At 43.6% G+C, this 17959-nt stretch overlaps 1 pseudogene across 1 annotated transcript; it reads right to left on the reverse strand.

Moving 5' to 3' along the window:
- Nucleotides 1-96: 96 nt before the first annotated feature.
- On the reverse strand, nucleotides 97-16508 carry LOC143627493 (uncharacterized; annotated as a pseudogene). The gene is made up of 16 exons (XR_013152604.1): nucleotides 16367-16508; nucleotides 16086-16114; nucleotides 15791-15939; nucleotides 15056-15158; nucleotides 14788-14883; nucleotides 14667-14713; nucleotides 14447-14570; nucleotides 14262-14323; nucleotides 14111-14171; nucleotides 1824-1985; nucleotides 1683-1756; nucleotides 1507-1600; nucleotides 1019-1155; nucleotides 849-929; nucleotides 525-630; nucleotides 97-251 (listed from the first exon to the last, which is right to left on the reverse strand). The product of XR_013152604.1 is annotated as an uncharacterized LOC143627493 (transcript).
- Between the last annotated feature and the right edge of the window lie 1451 nt (nucleotides 16509-17959).

Here is a 17959-nt window from a genome sequence, read left to right on the forward strand (position 1 = left end):
TGAGATACTAGTTCACCTCAACTTTAATACATAAGATGCACAATAATAGACAAAGGAGCTTATTCACTAGACGTGTGCCATCACTGTGATCGACGTCTTATATAGTTTACATGAAACAAGTTATTAACCTTTTGGAAGGTACATAAGCACAGGTAAAATACATATTTTTTCATTAATAAGCAGGAGCTAGCGCCTTGTAATTAAGGATCTCCAAGTATGTCATTGATGTTTCCTGGTCTTGAGAACACAACCTTCAAAAATAACAATAAAAGACAAAGAATTGTGATGTTTCTGTGTTTTGTAAGGATGATAATATATATTGCATGTAGGCTGGTTCATATCTATTGGTTCAGTTACAAATGCTTTTAGGTGCATCGTTGTAATAGTTAGAATACACCATTATAATCATAGGACAACTTGGAAAGACGTAATTTGTTTGTTAGATGTAACATTGTAGTTGATTTAGACGCAACATTCTAACTAGTTTAGACATACGTACTATATATTCTAACCGGACAACTTACCTGATAATCCATAAGTGTCTCCATCTTGAAGCCAGCAGCAGTAATATCGAAATAGTACTCCCAAGTACGGATGAATTCTTGGTTGAATCCTAAATCAAGGATTTTTCTAGGAATAATATAAAGGGGGTTGCGGCGCAGCTTGTTGCCCGTTTGCCTGCCACTTTATTGTAATCGTTTTATAGTAAATTATATAAAATACCTGCAGAATTGAAAGCTAAAAAAAAAATAATATAAACAACCGACGAATTACCAAGCATAATCATAAATTTCATGAAATGAAACAATGGTTGATTAGAAGATATTATATGTTTTTTTATAAGTTACCTTTGTTTTTTCAAGAAGTTAGCTCTCCAACATCTAAGTGTTCGGTAATAATGTTTTCCTATCTTTTCCACATGATCCACACTGCAATTTTTGATAACATCTTAGATGACTATAAAAGTAAGAACGAAGAATACTGACAAAACATATTAACCTCCTAACGAAACACTTACCAGAATCTCGATGATGTAGCCATGGCTGATGTTAATACGTTAAGTGAAGGTACGTCACCTCCTGGAAATATGTATTCTCTAACAAAGCCTGGTGTCCGCCTGAATTCATCGTACTTTCCATCTTGGACTTATATGAACTAAAGATATTCCAAAGGAATTGAATTAATATTCTTGAAAACTTATAAAAATAAAAATTCGTATTATTAAACATAAGAACGAATATAAACAATATTTAGTTTGTAAAGTTGTGTTAGCATTATAAATAAATGTTACCGAGTTAGCTAGGGTTCATATATAGGATCGACTGTAATAGAGGTTTTTGAGTTATATTTTCATTGAGTGATAATATTAGGAGTTACCAAATTATTGTTTCTTGTGTGTTAGTTTATCGTTTGAGTCATATCGATTCAATCCTTGAGCACTTTAATTTGATCAGGAGAACATATTTGATGGTTTCAATAATGTACTTCATTATTGAGCGGCGATACCTGTAAGACAAAAATCCCATTCTCTGCCAATGCGCGTTCACAGCATCTAAAAAACTCTCCATAGTACTGATGGCCAAAATGTTCTATCGCTTCACTGAAAATAGACATTTCTTGTTGTAAGTACTAATATTGTCAAGAAGAAATTAAAAGCATGGGAAACACTCTACTTAACTCACCAACTTATTATCCTATCAAATTTGAAAGTATCGGGTAGTTGTCTATAGTCGCATAGTAGAAATCTGATTCGGTCCTGAAAAATTAATTGCATTAGAGAACTCGATCATCAAAGGAAGACAATGAATCTTATAAGCACTTACCTGTAGATTAGCTTCCTTCACTTTATTTTCTGCATATTTGATTTGCTCTTTAGAGAGGGTGATGCAGGTGTATTTGCATCCGGTCTGTTTGACTAGCTCAATAGCAAAAGTCCCCCAACAACATCCTATGTCAAGAACTTCATGGTGTTTTTCAACTCTTGCCTAGATGAAGAAACACTATGTGACCCCGGCGGATTATGGATAATCTTAGGGTTAAGTAGATGTTTCCCACGAGGGTTAGGTCCTGCAAAGATGGTTATTCTTCTGATGACCTGCAAAACAGACACCGTGAGCTCGTCACTGAGAAGGGGGGGGGGGGTTCCTCCTTGTGACCACCCTCCGGCGTGAGAATCAGACTAGATTGCTCTGAATATAAGTGTATATTGAGAGAAATAGCTAGGGAAGATAAGATAATATCAGATGATATCTTGATACCGTTCCAAGGTGTTGGAGTATTTATAGCCGAATGTAGGTTTCCAATCAGGTACAGCCAGCTGTATAATATTCCTTTTCCACCAACTGTGGGCTACGTACATGCCATGCTGGTGGTTGGTGGGTAGGCAGCGGCTGATAGTGACATGGCCGGCTGTGTACTATTCCTTTTCCACCAACTACAGGCTATGTACGTGCCACGATGAGGGTTGGTGGGTAGGCAGCGGCTGATAGTGACATTTTGTACTGGAGCATGCTCCTCCTCATACTATTTTCGGTGAGCTGTCACCCTGTGATTGGTTCATGGGCTGCTTTGGTCAGATCTTGTCTATTTTGTCCATACCTTGGCAGGTATAGTACAAAAGATCTTCCAGAAGCATACGGACTGGCTCTTTTGGGCGGGAATATTCCCGCCTTGCTCATTCCTTCTTCAGGTGACATTGCTGAAGTATTAAGAGTTAGTGCCTTATGCGTGTAGCTTTACTGTTAGTGCGGGTAGCCTTCCTTCTCAGCTTGTACCCATAGCTGCGGGAACAGGCAGGGTACTGTACCAAGGGAGGCTTTCCTGCGGGAACAGCTGGCTTACTGCGTGTAAGGTCTTCATCTCTCTGAGCATGGTGGGTCTTGCGGAACCAGTTGGTCTTTGCGCAGACGTACCCCATCAAGGTGTGTCTTGCGGGTCCAACTGGGCTTTGCGGGGACCTACCTCTTCAAGTCCCCCCAGTCCATTGTTCTTCTCATGAATTAGTGAGGTGAACTTTTGGACTTTAAGCAAGGGGTTTTGAAAGAGGTTTTTGTTTTTTAAGGTTTTCCGTGGGGATTCTTCCCGCGGTTTTCCTAATGTCACTTGCAGAAATTCCCGACTTTTCTGCCTGATCTTTGGTTATGATGCGTGTAGGTGTTTAACCTCTCCGCAAGTCGGGAGCGTTGAGTTTCACTTGTATAGGCTCTCCACGAGGTTTTGGTAGTTTTGGACATAGTGATCAGTTATGTTAAACCACCAATTCCGCCTTGAAGTTTCAAACAAGCTAGTTCTCAACGTTCCCGCTATGCGGAGGTGTTATTTCCCTTTCCGCAAGCACGGCCCATAAGATCCTTCTTGGCTTCAATTCCGTGCAAGTGCTAAGTATGTGAAGGGTTTCGCCTTGACACTGTACCCGCACTTGTCTTATGGTTTTTTACTTCCCAAGGTAAGGGGGTATATTCCCTCTTATTTTTGAGTCTTTTTGAAATTCGAAGAGTTGGTGAAAGGATAAGAACAGTCCAAACTGTTGAAGGGACGTTAGCGTCTTCCGACGGTTTCTTCTGACAGTTTCAGGACATGCAGGACGTTATGGCGACGTGACATTATATGGTCATTCCAGACGCTTTTCAGGCGCGTGGGCGCGAATTTTACGGCACGCGTCCTGTCGACAGCTGTTGCCAGCTTGCTTTCCACGTGTCATCTTCTCATTGCTCCTGCGCTTTCCTCTCTCCGCATTAAATTCATCGCATTCATTGCGATAAGTATATAAAGGGAGAGGGGATGCATCTCAACTCACACTTTCACTTCCTTCTTCTTCTAAGCGATTTCCGGCGAATACTCTAACTTTTGTCGAGCATTCTCCTGAAATCGTTCTTCTTTCCATCCCCAACATGTCTTCCCTTCCCGATCCAGAAGTCACCGCCGAAGAGTCCGACGTGTATATCGAGAACCCAACGTCCACTTCTGACAAGGACGATAAGAGTACTGCTGGCGAGTGCCAGTGTGCTCTTTCCGTCGACCTTTATCAGTACATCGTCAAGAAGTTCATGCTCGAGCCTTTCGAGCCTGAGTTTCCTGAGCCTCACCAGACGGTGTACGATGCCCTTAAGGGCAAGATAGGGGTGTATGCTGCATTCTTCATCTATGGGAATCTCAGGTTCCTATTGACGAAGTTTGTGTACCGTGTTTTGGAGAAACACGGTGTACACTTGACGGAGGTACACCCAATGGCGATCGCCAAGATCCGCCATTTTGAATGGGTGTGCCTCATTCTGGGTGTGGAGCCCTGCGTCGACCGCCTGATGACCTTCTACTCTTGGAGGTGCATCCAAGGTTGGTACACCTTGGTCACTCGGATCATGGGTTTGAAGATCTGTGCTACCGAGCGCAGTCTTCGGTCTTGGAAGCGGGAGTTCTTCTATATCTCTGCCCGTGTCGTCCCTATTGCGATGACATTCAAGAACGGGAGAGCACTCCCCAACCTTCACGCCTCCAACTACCAGGAGGCGGAATGGTTTACCAAGATCTCCCGGATCCAGACTCCGGTTTACCGATTTGCGGAGTCTGTGATGGTGATGCTCGGTATGAGCCAGGTGTGGAAAGGTACTGGGGTAGAGGCGCCACAGATTCCCATCGTCCTCGAATACGGTTTGAACTCTATCCCTTACGGTATGCTTCATATTATTTGCTAATTTAGGGTTTTTGTTCTAACCATTTCTTTCTTTTTATTTTCAGAGGGAAACATCTTGCAGTCGCTTCTGCAACAGCGTGAGAGCGGTGGTCCCGCTCGGCTGGGTACTCGTGCTCTTGATGAGAACGAGTTGCCCATCCTGGAGCAAACGGCGGATCGGTTTGTGGAGGTCTACCTGCCAGGCCACGAGATTCTGAGCGCTACGCGGCCAGGTAAGGGTTTCTTTAACCCCCACCTTCTCCATGCTCAAACCTCTGCTGGAATTCCTCTAATTTTGTCATCTTCTGATGAGGAATCCGCAGATGGTCCTTTCTTCGTGAGGAAGAAGGCTGCTGGCGCGAAGGGCAAGTCGAAGGTTGCCTCAATTGCCGATCAGGGGAACCGGTCTGACTCGGAGACCGAGAGCGAGGAGGCAGTGGGGAACCCTGGTGATGGTGAGACCACTGTTCCGGAGGTTGAGACAGCTGTCACCTCCGGGCAGCCCAGTACGACGACGGTGACCGGCATGAAGAGGCCGGCTCCATCGGGTTCGTCCCCGCCTGTCAGAACCTTCAAGCTCAAGAAAACTCGTAAGTATAAATTATATTCAGCTTAACTGCATATCTTTCCGCCATTATACTTATATATCTTGTCTTCGTGCAGGCGTGGATGCAACCGCATTCCAGAGTGGAGCGGGAATGAGCATCTCTGGACCCATGACGGTAGGTTTGGTCAACCTACCCGAGGCGATGACTCAGGCGGCTGCGCCTGTTTGCAGCATTGGTTCAGTTGCTAATCCCGTTGAGGCAACTGTTCCAACTGTAACATCATCTCCGCCGGCTATCAGTGCCATCTTCACGGAATCCTTCACTGAGCCGGCGGTGGTTTTTCCTGCGGGTTCTTTCGCAGCGACGGCCACGGTTGTGAGTTCACCTCCAGTGAGTTCACCTCCGTTGGTTTCTATCGCAGGGGCCTCTACAATGCCTCCTCCGGCGCCGGCGACTACGGCCGGTCCCTCAGGTACGTTCAGGGTTGGGGCTTCTAGCCTATCTTTGCCTCCTTCCCATCTCCTTGACCTTTTGGATGGATATCCTTTAGGTTCAGGTGATGGGTTTGGTGCCTATCGACCTGTTGTCGACCCTACAGGTGCGTGGGGATATTTTGGCCTTATCCCTTTTATCATCTTTTTTTTTAACTGTTTTTTTTATTGCAGTTCGTGATTCCAACGAGGTGTACGCTCCTCGGTGGAGTATCCGCCGGGGAACGACCCTCCGGACTGCTGCGGATTGTGTCGAATGGGCACGCCACGCCGCCCCAAGTGGTGCGTTGGAGGAAGCCATGTCTAGCTACCAGGAGGGTAGGCTGACGAATGAGCTTCGGATTCTCCTTGCCCGGATGCAGCCGCGCGTCGAGTTGCTTTGTCGTGAAAACGACAAGTTAAAGACGGCGCGTAGCCAAGAAGTGGCTCAGGCGCGGGCTATCCGGGAGGAGAACAGTAGACTTGCCGCCATTGCTGCGGAGAAGGAAAAGGCCTTCAAGGCCCTCGAGGTTGAAGTTCAGGCCCGGCTCGAGGCCCGTTCCAAGGCTACCCAAGCTGTTAACGAACAGCTTAGGTTGGCTAAGGAGACTGCACGGAACGCAACCGAAAGGGCCACCAAGGCTGAAGCTGTTGCTGAGCCTCTACGCACTGAAGTTGAAGAACTTAAGGCCAGATTAGAGAAGCTCCAGCAGGCTCATGATGCCTTGGCCATGGAAGACGCCAAGAAGCTCCAAGAGATCTTGGACCAGAGGGGCATGCTTGACCACACTGAGCGTAAGCTGAAGGGCGTTGAAGAGGCTGCAGCTAAAGATGTGTTGCTTGCCAACCTTACTAAAAATGAAGCCGAACGCGCCCGTGATGAAGCTCAAGCTGCCCTCCATGAGGCTCTGGTCACCAAGGAGTGGCTTCTACGAGAAGCGTTATCGCAGGTATGCGTAGTTCCGTAGTTTCTTCACTATTTTCTTTATACTTAGAAAAGTTTTTAATATATTTTTATTTTGTAGGTTGTTCATTGGGTTCTCACGAACACATCCTATGACGATGCTATGAGCGCAGCCCTCAACGCTTCTCATGAGGATGGGGAAAAGGCTGGGTTCCTGCTTGGTCTAGGGTTTGTTGAACAAGGCATCCCGCCTTCCAACTTCCCTCTTTATGACGTGGATACTGAAGTTGCTTATGACCAAGCAGTGAATCAGTATGCTGCCTTCCCGCATCCGGTGGTGGGGAAGGTGAACGAGATTGCTGCTGTTGATGATGGGCTAGCTATTCTCAAGGCTTTTCTTAAACCGCCATACTCAACTGATGGTGCGGGTTCAAGCGGGAGTGGTCCTGAAGCTTGATCCTTTAGATCCCTTCCCACTGTTAGAATAGATTTATATTTTTGTATGCGGGTATATGCCCAACAATTCTTGTAATATTTGAATTTTGATGGAATATAAATTATTTGTTAATGCCTTGCCTTGTAAACCTTATATGTTTTCACACATATTTTAGTTTAACTTAGCAATTTCTTGAGTACTTTGGATAAGTTAACATTTCAACGTGACAGATAATAGGTTAAAGTTTTGCTTCCTCTTTCGTGATTGTGCGGGTAAGACCGTCACTTTCACTTAGTAGGATGGCTAAACTTTACCTATATCTGACCTGCGTGAAGGTTTTCCTCATCTTTTCCTTAGAAATTTTTACCGTTTTTATGCTTATGCGGGTTTTGCCGCCTTTCACACGCAACGACTTACTTATTTCACACTTATTTATGCGGTGAATACCGGCATATCAGTGTGGAAAGTTCATAAGTATAAAGGTAAGGCTATCAACACAATGTGATAAAGGAGAATCATTTCCATTAGAAGTGGCTCTAGGCCTTTTCTTTACAAGTTTGGAATTGATCTACATGTAACATTTGCGTAATTGAGCTCCATTCCATGTTCTTGGGATGGGGGTGCCATCGAGCCTTTCGAGCCGGTATGCGCCCTTTCCCAAAACTTCTTTGATAATGTATGGTCCTTCCCAGACCGGGGCCAGCTTTCCTGGGCGCTCTTGGTTCGAAGCCTCGTTGTTACGCAATATGTAGTCTCCTACATTGAAGTTGTAGAGTTTTACCCGCGTGTTGTAGTATTTTTGCATTTGTCGCTTGTAATTCTCTTCACGCGCTGCGGCTAAGTCTCTGCGTTCTTCGGTTAGCATAAGGTCTAACCGTCTTTCTGCATCATTGTCTTCTGGCTGAGTCAAGACCCTTGGTGAGGGTAGACCAATTTCGACCGGGACCATGGCTTCAGTGCCATAAGTGAGGCTGAACGGGGTTTCTCCCGTACTTGCCTTTTTCAGCGTTCTGTTTGCCCAAAGGACGTGGGGAACTTCGTCCACCCAGCCGGATCTGTGTTCCAAGAGTCTTTTCTTTATGCCGTCGACGATGCTCTTATTTGCTCTTTCCACCTCACCATTACCCTGCGGGTGCGCCACTGAGGTAAAGGTGTGGGTGATTTGAAGTTCTTCCAGCCACTTTTGTAGCTTCTTGTCAGCAAAGTTGGTGCCGTTATCGCTCACCAAATTCTGTGGAAGTCCAAAACGACAAATAATAAATTCCCAAATAAATTTTTTGATATGTTTTGCGGTTGTTTGGGCTAAGGGTTTTGCTTCTATCCACTTGGTGAAGTAGTCGATGGCTACCACTAGAAACTGAACGTTCCCTGCTGCTGTGGGAAATGGGCCTGTCACATCGATGGCCCACTTCTGAAATGGCCATGAAGAGGTGACTGGAACAAGTTCATTCTTCGGGCGATGCATGTTGGGTGCGTAGAGTTTGCAAGACCTACACTTTCTGATGTATGCCAGCGCATCCGTATGCATCCCCGGCCAAAAGTATCCCGCGTTGTTTAGCTTAGCTACAATAGCGCGTGGACCTGCGTGTACTCCACAGATGCCCTCGTGCACTTCCTTTATGAGGTAGCCAGCATCTTGGTTGTCCACGCATCTTAGGAGTGGGCCAAGAAAATTACGTCTGTAAAGGATGTCATCGATGAGTTGATAGTTCAGTGCTTTACAGCGTATTTTTCTTGCCTGTGTTTTTGACTCTGGTAGTATACCCGCCGCAAGGTAATTTATTATTGGTGTCATCCACGTTTCTGTGCCGGTTTGGATGACACAGATTTCCTTATGCGGGACTGATGGTGCTCCAAGGAGTTCAATGCGGATGTCTTTTCCCAAGTGGGTGAAGGCTAATGATGCAAGCTTGCTTAACGCATCCGCAGATTTGTTTTCGCTACGCTTGACGTGTATGACTTTACAATCGTTAAAATCGCGCATAAGGGTTTTTGCTTGTGCGAGGTACAGGGCCATTGTGTCGTTCACGGCCGTGTACGTCCCGTTTATTTGGTTTGCTACTAACTAGGAATCCACGTGGGCTTCCAAGTTTTTCACTCCCATCTTACGCGCAATTCTCAGCCCGGCCAAGAATACTTCATACTCCGCTTCGTTATTCGTACTTGGAAAATCCACTCGAATAGCGTAAGTGTATTCTTGGCCTGCTGGGTTGGTTAGTTTCAACCCTGCGCCTGAACCCTCGTTGTTGGCTGCTCCATCAGTGTAGAGTCGCCAGACATCATCGATGTCCTGTGCTGGAGAGGGTTGAGCCTCCTCCTGGCACTCTTTCTCTCGCGAAGCGGGGACTTTTGCAATAAAGTCGGCCAAGACCTGGCCTTTTATGGCTGGTCTTGGCTTGTACTTTATCGCGTATTCTCCCAATTCTATTGCCCATTTGGCTAGGCGTCCTGACAATTCGGGTTTGCCTAGAACGTTTGCAAGTTTGAAGTTGGTGAGAATGGTGATTGGGTGACCTTGGAAATATCGTCTTAGCCTGCGTGAAGCCTGTACAAGTGCTAAGACTAATTTTTCCAGGGTAGAGTACCGGGTTTCTACGTCTGTTAGGACACGGCTAACATAGTAGATTGGCATCTGGATGCCTTTTCGCTCTACTAGCAGGACTGCCCCGGTTGCTCTATCAGTGGCGGAAAGGTATAGGATTAATTCCTCCCCCGTTTCTGGTGCTGTGAGCGTTGGGAGTTCGATCAAGCGTGACCGAATTTCCTGAAAAGCTGCTTCCGCTTCTGGTGTCCAGCGGAAGTGTGTTTTCTTTAAACAGTTTCTCAATGTTGACACGAATGGGAACGACCTATCCGCATGGTTTGCCAAAAAGCGGTTAAGTGCGACTAGTCATCCATTCAGTGTCTGAGCTTGCTTGATGGTAGTAGGTGATTCCATTTTGATAATGGCTTCGACCTTTTTAGGGTTCGCTCTGAAGCCATCTTTAGTAACAATGACTCCTAAGAACTTCCCTTCTTCCATCCCAAAGGAACAATTGCTCGGATTGAGCTTCATGTTTATCTTTCTGAGCGTGTTGAAAGTTTCTTCGATGTCTTTCAACATTGCTTCTGGCTCAGGGCTTTTGATGACCAAGTCATCCGTGCAAACTTCCAAGTTCCTCCCAATTTGGGAATGGAACTCTTTGTCCATCAGGCGTTGGTATGTGGACCCGGCATTCTTAAGTCCAAATGGCATCATTTGATAACAAAATGGGCCATCGGGCGTCCGAAATGCGGTTTTGTCCTGATCGTCAACGGCCATGTGGATTTGATGGTACCCCTTATACGCATCAAAGAAGCATTTAAGGCGAAACGGTGCTAACGAATCTACCTTAAGGTCAATTTCGGATAACGGGTAACAATCTTTGGGGCATGCTTTGTTTAAGTCTTTGAAATCTATGCACATGCGCCATTGTTTGTTAGATTTCGGTACCATGACGGGATTTGCAACCCATGTTTGATATCTGCTAACGCGTACGATGCCCGCGTCAAGGAGTTCCTTGACTTGGGTTCTACACGCGTTAGCTTGTTCCGCCCCCATTACTCTGCGCTTTTGTATGACTGGCGTAAAAGCCGGGTCACACTTGAGCTTATGCTCTGCCTTACTTCGAGGTATACCAGTCATGTCAGCTGGTGTCCACGCGAAGATATCAGCGTTTTTCTGTAGTAAGCGTTTGAGTAAGGTGCGCGTAGGATCAGTGACTGTTGGGCCAATGGTAACAGCCTGGTCAGGGTATTTGCCATTGAAGGCCCATTCTTCTGGTTCGGTGATGGTTGGTTTAGCCATCTTTGGTTTGGTTTTAGATGAGACAGATGCGATGCATACCTGGGGAATACCGGTGATCATCGCTACACCCTCAGCTGTTGGCCATCCCATCATGTCGTGGACTGAAGATACCACGGTATTGAATCTTGCCATCCCGTCTCTCCCGAAGAGAATGTCGTATGTGTGATGTGGCTTCCTCATTACGACAAAGTCCACGTCTTCTGTGCGGGAGTGTTTCCCGTCCGTGAGAGTGACGGGGAAAGATAGGATACCCAGGGGGTGTTTGTGCTGCCATCGAACCCTTCCATCGAGGCGTAGACCGTTTCCAGACGTTCCTTGTCTTCGTCGTCTAGCTTGTCGAAGAACTGCCTGTACATAACCGTTGACGAGGCGCCGTTGTCAGCAAGAGTGCGGGAAGTGATGTAGTGCCCCAGCTGGCTTTTGATGACGATAGGGCCTTCTTTGCTGGGTCCTCCTGGCACTCGCGGGAAGCGCACCTCAGCTTCCTTCCACGCGCATGGTTCTGTCGTTCGTCTTTTTCTTCCTCTGACGTTACTATGAACCATGTGGATGCTGATGTCAACGGGCTTTCGTCCGTTGCCTTTATATCGGTTATCATTCCTCCCTCCATTCTTGATTGATACCACAAGGTGTGTAAGTTTTCCATCCTTGACGAATGTTTCAACAATATCCTTCAAGGATGTACACTCCTCAGTGGTGTGACCCTTTGTCCCGTGGAAGTCACAGGATTTGCTCTGATCCGCGTTATGTCGCTGCCGGATCATTGGAGCTTTGGGCCATGGGAGTTTCTCGGTGGCAAATATCTCCGTGACGCTTTTGGTGAGTGGCGTCCACCGGGGGTTTCGGCTTGATGGGTGCGTGTTTTCCCTTCCGCCTACTAGAGGGCGAGAGCTGGATGAGGTGTCAAAGTTTACTCTTGACTGCCAAATACCTAGCTTCCTCTTTTTGTTTTGCCGGGCGGTCCGGACGTTGTTTTCTCTAGTCCTCTGCGTGTAGAGGTTTGTACTCTGGGGAAGATTCCTACCCAGTTGCTTCTCCGTTTCGGCAAAGCGCTTGGCCGCCGTCATGATGGCATCCCATGTGGATGGCATGCCGTCTTTACCCGTCAACGTGCGGATAAGCTCTGGGTATTCGGCGCCCTGGATGAAAGCGGCGCGAACAAGATCTTCGCTTATGGTGCCCAGACTCAGCTTCTTCGAGTTGAAGCGAGTTATGAAGTCTAGTAAAGATTCATCTTCCTCTCTAACGCAGTTGAGGATCGTCCACTACTCTTCAGTATATTTCCTCTGTTGACTGAAGTGCTGGCTGAACTTGTGTTGGAAGTCCGCCAAATCATAGATGTGGTGGACCGGTAAACGATCAAACCACGCCCTGGCCGCTCCAACCAGCGTCATCTGGAACATATAACACCACGTGGGTTCCGTCCAGTTGCTGACGGTTGCCCCCGCTATGAATCTGTTCAAGTGATCGTCTGGGTCGGATATACCATCATAAGTGCCGATGTTGGACATCTGTTTGGCACTCTTCGGGGCGATAACTTCCGCAATGTCCCTTGCAAACTTGGACGTTCCCGCATTTGCAACAGTTGGTCTAAAGGTTTTGGAGAAGTCACGTGGGTTTCCCCCCGCGTTCCTTGGTTTGAAGGTTTCTCCAAAATTCCTTCTCGGTTGGAAGTCCGTTTCCTTGCGCTTCCCTTTCGCCCTACGACGAGGGTTTGCGTCACTGTCGGACTCCTCCCAATCATCGTCCAAGTACTCGCACTCATTGCTCATGTTGAGCTGTTGTCGAGTGCTTCCGAAATCGTCAGCCTATTGGAGTGAACGTAAGCGTTCATCCAACTCAGCTTGGAATTCCTTCTGACGTGCTTCCGCCCACGCTTTAACTTGATCAAGTGTTTGGCGGGGGAGCCTCGTCTGTTGTCTCTCCAACTGGGTATCGGTGAATCCCAGTGAAGGATTGTTTACTGCACTTGCCCCGGCTTGGGTAACCGGGGTAGTGTTCGTAAAAATTGTGTACTCGCCGGTGTTCCCCCCAGTAGCTGGGATTGTGGTTACCGGAGTTTCTTGGTCACTCGTTGGCCTTGGCATCGGAGTAACCTTAACCATCTTTCCAGAGGTTTTGAAAAAACTGAAAAAGAATTAGTTCTAGCTTTTATGCACGGATGGCGCCAATGAAGAAACACTATGTGACCCCGGCGGATTATGGATAATCTTAGGGTTAAGTAGATGTTTCCCACGACGGTTAGGTCCTGCAAAGATGGTTATTCTTCTGATGACCTGCAAAACAGACACCGTGAGCTCGTCACTGAGAAGGGGGGGGGGGTTCCTCCTTGTGACCACCCTCCGGCGTGAGAATCAGACTAGATTGCTCTGAATATAAGTGTATATTGAGAGAAATAACTAGGGAAGATAAGATAATATCAGATGATATCTTGATACCGTTCCAAGGTGTTGGAGTATTTATAGCCGAAGATAGGTTTCCAAGTAGGTACAGCCAGCTGTATAATATTCCTTTTCCACCAACTGTGGGCTACGTACGTGCCATGCTGGTGGTTGGTGGGTAGGCAGCGGCTGATAGTGACATGGCCGGCTGTGTACTATTCCTTTTCCACCAACTACAGGCTATGTACGTGCCACGATGAGGGTTGGTGGGTAGGCAGCTGCTGATAGTGACATTTTGTACTGGAGCATGCTCCTCCTCGTACTATTGTCGGTGAGCTGTCACCCTGTGATTGGTTCATGGGCTGCTTTGGTCAGATCTTATCTATTTTGTCCATACCTTGGCAGGTATAGTACAAAAGATCTTCCAGAAGCATACGGACTGGCTCTTTTGGGCGGGAATATTCCCGCCTTGCTCATTCCTTCTTCAGGTGACATTGCTGAAGTATTAAGAGTTAGTGCCTTATGCGTGTAGCTTTACTGTTAGTGCGGGTAGCCTTCCTTCTCAGCTTGTACCCATAGCTGCGGGAACAGGCAGGGTACTGTACCAAGGGAGGCTTTCCTGCGGGAACAGCTGGCTTACTGCGTGTAAGGTCTTCATCTCTCTGAGCATGGTGGGTCTTGCGGAACCAGTTGGTCTTTGCGCAGACGTACCCCATCAAGGTGTGTCTTGCGAGTCCAACTGGGCTTTGCGGGGACCTACCTCTTCACTAGACAAGTTTCAAAGATACATTTTAACACAAATGTCATAGTGTTTTATCATTTTCTAGTGAAACTTGTTCTTTAAAAAAAGATGTAATGGGATGCAAGTACACTAACCTTTTCAATCAAGGAAGAAATTTTTCTCATTTGTGCCGTTTTTAAGTCTTCATCTTCACTCCATATATTGGAAGCATTCAAACAAAAATTGTTATACTAATTACTTGAAAACCAAACAAGAAGGAACAGTATGATCTTTGAAATCCTCACATTGAATATTGCGCACGAGTATGTCATGGTCTCGTCCATGAAGAGAGAAAAGTGTTCGTTACTCTACAAAAACACGTAAAGTAATAGAGTTATAAACGAGGTGCACGAAGATGGCAACTATGTCCACGAAAAATATACATGAATGTAGAAAAAGATATTGAAGATGATAAGAAAACTTTCACATGCCAGATCATAGTGTCGAGAAATGTTACTCCGTGCTTGAGTAACGGTATTTTTCCTCATAAAATGGTGAAAAAAATACTTTGCATTTGAGATTGCTGCTGTTAGAAATATTGGTGTCCACCATCCTCTAAAGCCACACACAATGTGTTTGATTAATATGTAGAAATATTTGCCTTGCAACATATGATGTTTATATATTTAGTGACAAGGAAGTTGCACTTACCTTTTCTTAAACGTTGAATTTTGTAAATCACTATTAACAATAAAAAGCTACAACCAGAAAAAAAAAATTTAGTATGGAACCATGAAAAGGAACTACTTGGATATTATTAAACAAAGTATACCTTAAACATGTCCAAAAGACCTTCATTTTTATCAATAACGGTGAAGTCTCCCTTTATGTACGCATCAGCGAGACCTAATTCAGCTTTCATGACAATCTACAACAAGTTTTTTGCATGACAAAACATTTATACAAGGTATGACATAAGTAATGGAGGTAACATGCTTCCTGATGTGGATATGAATATATGTTATGTTAACTTTGTGAGAATAAAAATCTCAAAAAGATATGGACATTGTAAGAGATTATAAAGGCAATAGAGATTTAACCTTCCAATAAAATTGGGGGCTGTGAACTTTTAAACACACTTTTAATGAACTTTTTCTTCTGGTTCCTTCAAAAGTGAACAATGTGCCCCCTTCTTCAATGAAACTGCAAAAGATAAAAACTTCTTAAAAGAGTCCATGGATGATCTAGAAAATAAACAAAATTTCTAAAAAAATATTCATGTGAAGTTGGAAAAACAAATATAATAATATATAATGGAGTTGCGGTATTTGTTAAACTTCATTCGAATCCTACACCTTAGTTGAATTCCACGTCACTAAGACTGAGTTCCGAGGACGGTGGAATCATTAATTGGGATGATGTATTTGTAATAACCTAGGCAAATCACATATTAGCTGTGGACATGAGAGATATTGGGCTCATAAGGAATGGGCGACCTCAAACAATATTAACGTGTTTTGGGTACTTTAGCTATGGATAAAAGGAGAATTCCATCGTTAAGCGTACTTAGTGGGAGCAATCCTAGAATGATGAATATACACGATTCAGTTAAATATTAACGGCTATTCCAAACTACAAATCCTACATTTCTCAACTTTTTTTATGCCTATACACCTTCCTTTAGTGTTGAAAGAAATAGGTCACAAGGAAACTAATGCATGTTTTCCAAACATAGAAACTAAGTAGTACTATCCTATGAGATGATTCATGACTTTATGTGTGAAATAGATAGTAAACAAATAAAAGAATCTGGCATGCATTAAAGTGTGACTCACATTAAAGTTCCAATAGCAATATAATCTTGAAGAAAACTAACAATAAACGACCGTGCACCGGCTTCCATCAAAGAGGGTACCATCTGTTTAGGATTCTTTAGAATTTCATCACTCTTATTAAGCATGATGTTTGATGCAACAATACCCGCCTACAACACATTAAAAATACTTGTGAGACATATTTTGATGTATTGATGTGCCTTCGACTCCCTAATTAATCTTAAACCAATTATCCACAAGATACTATAATATGACATTATTCAATATACAAGGTTTGATTTACAAATGAAGTTACCTTCACTCCTTCCTCATGTAATCCATAACCTATTAGAATTAAGTATAAGTTAGTAAAGCAGGTACCTTCGCTTTTCACCGACCCGAAGAACACCCGAAGGAGCAAATTCACTTTGGTTTCCTTGACTGGTTGAGGGGGTACATAATGCAAGACATTTATATGGAGTTAATAGCCCACTCAACACGACTATTTTTGTTTTAGACATTCCTTTTTCTGCAGCATTAATATTTCTATTTAAGGCTTTAATTTGAGGTGTAGACCCATTCTGGAAATAGAGATACCCACATTAAGAGCGGGTCGGTTTCCGACATTAAATAGATCGGAAGATAAGAATGTTTTTCCATTAGTAATCGAAATAACATTAGTAAGAATATAACCCGAAACGTCTCTCGATCGGGTTTCAACTATTGGTAAAACGGTCATACTTTACCCTAAAAGAGAACTTAATTTAGCAGTTCTTTCCCAAAAGCCGTGAATGTAAATAAAAAACATCCCTTGAATAAGCCTCGCTCCCAGGCAGTCCACGTAATAGAAGAGACATTTGGCGATCAGCTTGTGCTTGTTTGGAAACATTCATAAAGGATTAAAGTGTGTCGTTAACACTACACAAATTATTCAGCCAAAGTTGCTCCTGTATAAAGAGCGAGGTATTGTAACGTAGCATGGGATTTTCTGTCTTCCAAAGAACACCAGAGATGAAAAAGAACATTGCTTAGCAACAATTTCTTATCTCATCATAAAATATTAAAGGCCCCTTTTAGAGGCTATACACCAAAAATAAAGAAAAAGAATCTTAAATATATATAGACGAAACCTTTAAAAGCTCTCTGGTTGTTTTCTAAATTCTTTCAAGCATCAGATTGCTTTATTTATAAATTGAGGCTTCTCATGCATTTGACCCTTCATGAGTTTCATCAAACCCAGAAAGTCTTTAAACGGATTATAACATCTCATTAAATTAAAAATTAATCTCATCAAATATTTGATATGAAAATCCTATAAATAGGGATATAATAAAAATTACTATCCAACTGTTTTTTAAAAAAATATTATTTATAGTTAAGAAACAATTTTATAATAAAAAATAAAAGTGTTATGGGTCTCACCAAACCCAGATAACTTTTAAACTGTGTTATAAGATTTCATATATTTGTGAAACTCTTTTATCATCAAACCCTAAGTAAATCAATCCTTAAGTATATTATTAATTTTCTTATAATGTATAAAATTAAAATCCAAAAAAATATAAAAATATTTGAAACAAATTATGTAAAACAACCCCCGTGATACGAGGGATAATAACTAGTGTGTATATATAAAAGATACCTGCATGATACATATGTGTAACTTTGCGATCTACTTAATATGTTTTTTATAGTCATAAACTTATAATTAACATAAATGAAACAAAAGTTAAAAATTTTGATTGGTTGATAGTATAATGGTTGAAACTAACACTAATATATAATCATGCGTTTTATTTATTTTAGGACTAAATTTTGTATCAAAACATGCACGAATGAATTGTAGTTATTTTTAGCATTTACAGAAAATGCTTAACATTATCCATATATGTTTTTACTTTTTAGCTTTGTGTTCCTACACTTAAATTGCACTTATTAAGGTCAAATTGGTATCATAGCTAGCTCACAATCTTACTTTTATATGGCTGCAACTAATCTAACACTTTTAGTCACAAAGGTCAAACTTGTATAGCAACTAATAGCACTCAACATCACGAGGATTAAGCCACATTTTGGTTGAAAGGGGACCGAAATAAGTTGCATCAATCACCAATATATATACATTGCGGTTAGAAACTAACAAAAATAAACAGGTCCGTAATTAGATTACTTTTAGAATATAAAAACATG

This window comes from Bidens hawaiensis, unplaced genomic scaffold (assembly GCF_021521415.1).
Source record: "Bidens hawaiensis isolate Kalapana, Puna unplaced genomic scaffold, B.hawaiensis_p1.1 tig00004685_1, whole genome shotgun sequence".
NCBI lineage: Eukaryota > Viridiplantae > Streptophyta > Magnoliopsida > Asterales > Asteraceae > Bidens > Bidens hawaiensis.